This window comes from Dromiciops gliroides, chromosome 4, assembly GCF_019393635.1.
Source record: "Dromiciops gliroides isolate mDroGli1 chromosome 4, mDroGli1.pri, whole genome shotgun sequence".
In the NCBI taxonomy this organism is placed as follows: domain Eukaryota; kingdom Metazoa; phylum Chordata; class Mammalia; order Microbiotheria; family Microbiotheriidae; genus Dromiciops; species Dromiciops gliroides.
Genome location: NC_057864.1, coordinates 23,546,009 through 23,551,631, shown reverse-complemented (window position 1 = coordinate 23,551,631; position 5,623 = coordinate 23,546,009). Strand labels below are relative to the sequence as shown.

Sequence of the window (5,623 nt, the reverse complement as noted above, 5' to 3'; positions counted from 1 at the left end):
TGAAAAATGACCATCCTCCCTGAAGACTGTGTGTATGGCAGAGTGAGTGTGAGTGTGTGTCTGTTAGTGTGTGTGAGTGTGAGTGTGAGCATGTGAGTGTGTGTGAGTGTGCATCTGTCAGTGTATGAATGTGAGTGTGAGTGTGTGGGGGGGGTGATGGGGTGGGGTGGGCAGCCTTCAGTCTCCTGAGGAAGCCCAGACCAATGTGAGATACCTCTGATTGTAAGAGAATGTTTTCTTCATTGGGAGAGGGATTAGATCTGTTATTTCATTGGTATAATGGAACTGTCCTTGTACCCAGGTGTAATTGGGAAATATTTAACAAAATAAATAAAAACACAGTAAAACATAGGTAACAGATTTTTAAACGTTAGTCAACATGCAGCTGGAAGAGATCTTTATGTGTGGGTTAGGGGCCCCTGTTTCTACTTGCATTTAACAACACTGGTGTAGGGAATTCCCAGTGGGGAACAGCCCTCTACCAATGCAGACATGCACCTTCTCTGCGCCCTAATGTTGCAGGGAGTTTTGTAGAGTAATAAGTGGTTAAGTGACTTGCCCAAGGTCAAAGACAAGTCAGTTAAGATACACAGGTTGTCCATTCTTCATTTCTGAAGAGGACCAATGATATCAAGGGTGATGCCTTGACTTGTGCATGAATTGGATTTAAGTGAGGCAGAGTTGTGCAGTTATCAGCCTCTCTCTTCCTGAGACCAGTGGCAGGAAAAAGTCAAAATAACTGGCCATGACCCAGGACACAATAGATGACCTTGGGGTTTTTAATGTCTGACCAAGATCTAGGTGCTCCACAGAGTCTGCTTCAGTTGCCTTCATGGCCATTGGAACAAATTGTTCTCATCTGCCCATTCCACTGGGGGAAGTCTTCACGTGCCTGGGGTAGATGTCCCTCTAACTCACTGATGGGCTTGAGGCCTGTTGGTTATTCTCAACTTGGTTTAGCCTATCAAGATGGTTTTACAGGGGTGAGGTAGTCACTGCTCATGGTATAACTTCCTGGAGCCACAGGTGGGAGTTGGGTGACAGGTGGACACCAAAGGTAGATGAGTAGCCTTCAAAGGGCTCAGCAGCCCTAACACCAGATGTGCTAGTGACTCCATGATCACAAGGGTGATTTCTTTAGGGAGAGGCTTTTCCATTGCACTCTAGAAGAGCTGACCCCTGAGCTTTCCCCAGATGTTGGAAACTCAACTGCATAATTTGTGGGGTAGATACACAGATACATAGCTGGTATCTGCCAGAGAAGGGACTTGAATGCAGGTCTTCATGGCTCCAAGGCCATCTCTTCTCCATCCACCATGGTATGCTGCCTTCTTCCTTATGCCATGCCCAAACTTTCCCATCAGAAATCTGGACACAACAGTCATGTTTCCTGCTAGTCTTCTTCATGCTAAAAAGCTCTAATTCCTTAATTCCTCTTAGGACATGTTATCCAGAGCCCTCAGTCCTTGGGCAGAATCAGTCAGACCTGACCTCTCATCAGAGATCAAGATGGAAGCAGGATAATACCCCAGATCTCTGGGCTTTTAGTGAAGTACTTAAAAAAGCTACTTTACACACTCCAAGTCCTTGGTTAGAACATGTTGTCTCCCTCCATTAGATTTTGAGCCCCTTGAGGGCAGAGTCTACTTTTTGCCTTTCTTTGTATTCACTTAGCACAGTGGCCAGTACATGGTAGGAGCCTAATGAATGCTTGTTGACTTGACTAGTATTTATACAGCACTTTATACATGCTACTTCATTTAAGCCTTACAACATCCCTTTGAAGTTGGTACTATTATTATTCCCACTTTATGCATAAGACTGAGAGAGATAAAGCAAGTTGCTTATTAGTAGGTGCCAAAGGTAGAATTCAAATTCATATCTGTGGGGCTGGAGCAAGTGGGGAAGGCTCCATGGAGGAGATGTTTTGGCATCCTCAGCACCAAGGACAGGTCCTTGAACATACTCTCATGAGTCAATGTATCATCAGTGAGCTCATCAGCCCAGGCACTCCCTTTAGCAATGCAGATCTCCACTCATTTACTGTGCACCTTGGTGACCAAGTCATCCCAAAGTGCTGGGGGTTTTGCCACTTTCTCCTGGCATGGCAGAGACAACTAGGGGATTGTGGGTAGTACACTTCTGTGATGACATGCTTCAGCCTAGCCACCTCTTTAGCCCTCTGTGTGACATTCCCTCCTTTTTCATTCCTTAAGGCTATTGTTTTCTATTACTCAGTAGTCATACAGCAACAATAGTAGAATATTGGTATCAAAAATTCTTGAATTTGTAATAGGAGAAATTTGGGGTTATTATAGGAGCTTTGCAATTTCTTGAAAGGGATAGAGCCTATTTTCTTACTCTCGTTGGCTTCACTAGCAGCAGTACTACATTAGTAGTATCTGTCAAACGTAACCCTGATCCTTATGGATGAGCTCTATAGGTTAATCTTTTGACTGAATGTTCTATTTTGAGCAAAAGATATTCTTCATCCACTTGGGCTTTTTTGTGTGGATGGTCAGGCCATACTCGTGAAATACTCCAGATCTCTTTTAGGAGGCTCTGCGTGTTCCCAGTATAAGGTTCTTCACAAAGAGGAGAATCTGGAGGACATCAGTATAGCCGAGGGACCCTGGCTTTCTGATAGTCTGCCTCCATCACAGTTGTAAACACCTTTGCTGAGAATGTATCTACCTATGTTTTAGGCCTCACCTGACATTAACGATCAGAGAGTTGTAGAGCAAGGCTATATCTTGTCATATCCTTCATGGATTCTCATCTAACTTTGACATATGAATGAAATCCCTTTTCCAGGTGATGAAGCTTTCATGTCATAAGGAGAGCTCATAGAATCAGAATATCAGAGTTGGGAGGGACCTCAGAAGATGGAAACCCAGAGCTGGAAAGCATCTGAGAACAAAGAATGTCAGAGCTGGGAGAGGCCTTAGAACAAAGAATGTAAGATATGGGAGAGGCTTTAGAATACAGGATGTCAGAGCTGGGAGGGGCCCTAGTACAGGGAATGTCAGAGCTGGGAGGGCCCTTAGAACAGAGAATGTCAGAGCTGGGAGGGCCCTTAGAACAGGGAATGTCAGAGCTGGGAGAGGCCTTAGAACAGGGAATGTTCCAACTGGGAGGGCCCTTAGAACAGGGAATGTCAGAGTTGGGAGGGTCCTTAGAACAGGGAATGTCAGAGCTGGGAGGGGCCTTAGAACAGGGAATGTTCCAACTGGGAGGAGCCTTAGAGCAGAGAATGTTAGAACTGGGAAAGATCTCAAATTAGAGAATGCTAGATGTAAATGTATCCTGATTGGATAGAAATGTCTGCCTTGCCTGGGATGACACTTACAATGCTGATGATGTCCATGGGTGGGAATGGTCACTTGGTGACTCACATTGCCCTTGTCGACTTCTGAAGGCAGATTTTGGTGGGGACAGTGGGAGAAGAGCCCGTGAGATTCCCAAGTGTCCTCCTCATAGCAGAAGGAACCATAACTGAAGAGGGAGGACCCTGGTCTCCCAAGGAAGGCCCTTGGACTGGGGCCCTTGGGATCGGGGTGTGGCTGGTCAGTGTCTACCGCTTCCTTCTATTATGCATCCAACCTCTCAGAGGTTTTAAAAAAACCCTGTGGGTTCCTTCCCTGCTAAAAATAGTGTTTTGTTTGCAAGTCCACTCAGCCTGGGAGCTTCCTTTCCACCTTCCCTCCGGAGGGCTGGAGGGCTCTGCCCTTGGCACTGACACAGGAACTTGGGCCTAGGAGATGCCTGTTGCACGAAGGTGGGAAGCAAAACTTCCCCTACCTTGTTGTGTGTATGTTTTTAAAGCCTGTATTTATATTTGGTTCACTTTTAATTAATGCAAAGCAATGGGCCTATAAGTATCTTGCTTCCCCTCCAACTTATTTGGTGACAAACTCAGAAGACTATTTCCTTTATCCTTTTCCTCTCCCATGGTGATGTTCAAAAGATACAGCCCAAATCCCCAAATCTGTGTCTTCCTAGATTCCTGGAATGTCAGAGCTGAAATGGCCCCTAGGCAGGATCATGCTGATAAATGTTTAACAACTGGCTCTGATGAACGTTTAATAACTGACTCCCAAAATAAACGTGTGCTCACAACTTACTTTTTGTTTAAGTCTGAATTATTAACATTTTCTCCATTGCTTTCTGAAGTCTAGACAATTGACAAAACCACAGATTGAGTCTTGACTTGTAGCATTTTCCAATTTCTCAGGTGTAACTACACAGGTTGAAAATTTAACAATTGGCTTTCAGGCTAGCTTGAGCTGGCTTCAGGATACTCCTGCCTCAAGACAGAGAATGCTGGAGTTGAAAGGAGTGTCAGAAAACATGATGTTAGATGTTTTTCCTTAGAATTGAGAGTGTCAGAGTTGGAAGAAGCCCTTGGACACATGATTCTAGATTGGAGAGGGACCTTAGAACTTAGAACCATCACCACGATCTAGCAGCCTTCCCATGCCCAGAAGATCATTGCCCCTTTGGTCCCTTCCTCTGATTGGTCAGCTTCTCCTGAAGCCTCTATTTAGGGAAAGCATCCAGGCCAACCACTTTCACTTCTTTCTGAGCTCTGCTCCTGACTTTCTTGACTTTTCTCTACCATGGCCACCAAGTATCACATACCTTCTCTCTCACCATCTCTTTTCTGTTTCCTTTTAGGTGTTGTCTTTCCTCATTAGAATATAAGTTTCTTGAGGATAGGAATTTTTTTTTGGCTTGTATTTGTATTCCTAGCACTTAGCACAGTGCCTAACCCACAGAAAATGCTTAATAAATGCTAGTTCACTTGTTGACAGAATGTTGGAGCCAGAACGAGCCTTAGAACACAGAATGTTAGACTGAAGAACTATATGAAGGGATATTAGAATATAGGAAACTGGAACACAGAATATTGATCATTAGAGTTGGGAGGAACCTTAGAACACAGGATATTAGAAAAAGATGTTAGCGTTTGAAGGAATATGAGAATATTTGAATGTTAGGATCTAGATGATAAAATATCAGAACTGGAATGGACCTTAGAGCTCTAATCCATTTTACAAATGAGGAAACTGAGGCCAGAGAGAACAACTTGCCCAAGTGGCAAAGTCAGGATTTGAACCCAGGACTTCTGGCTCCATTTGAAGTGCTTTTCCTCCCCTGAATCTTGCCATTATCCATCAACCCCACCCCCAAACACTCAGTGTAACCCAGGGCCCTGTGTACCCCTGCCTCCTCCCCTCTGGAACCTGCATTATTATCTATCCCAGATGTTGCCTGAAGAGAAGAATGACTGTTCTTCAAGGCTCCAATTCTCCCTGGTTGATTTATTGCCCAGCTTCGGTTGGAATAGTTACCTCGAATAACACTGATAAATGATAGCTTGTTATTTCTGGGCCAGCTCAGGGTTGATGAAGATATCAAGGGGGAGAGGGCAATGGGTTAACTCTTTAGTCCCTGGGCCCCTGTGGCTCAGGGCTTTCTTTAATTTCTGAAGATGTGGCATTCAGAAAAGCCATGCCCCTGACTGGGGACCATGTGGCACAGGCCCAGCTCAGCATGGAGGAGGACTGTGGATAGTAGGGGCAGCTACTCTGGGGTGAGATGTTTTGTTTGTTTGTTTGTT

The 5,623-nt window shown here is 44.7% G+C and overlaps 1 non-coding gene across 1 annotated transcript; it reads left to right on the top strand.

Moving 5' to 3' along the window:
• Positions 1-1,098: 1,098 nt before the first annotated feature.
• On the top strand, positions 1,099-1,255 carry LOC122727111. Its single transcript, XR_006353065.1, has one exon. It is a non-coding gene; the product is annotated as a U1 spliceosomal RNA (small nuclear RNA).
• The last annotated feature ends 4,368 nt before the right edge of the window (positions 1,256-5,623 follow it).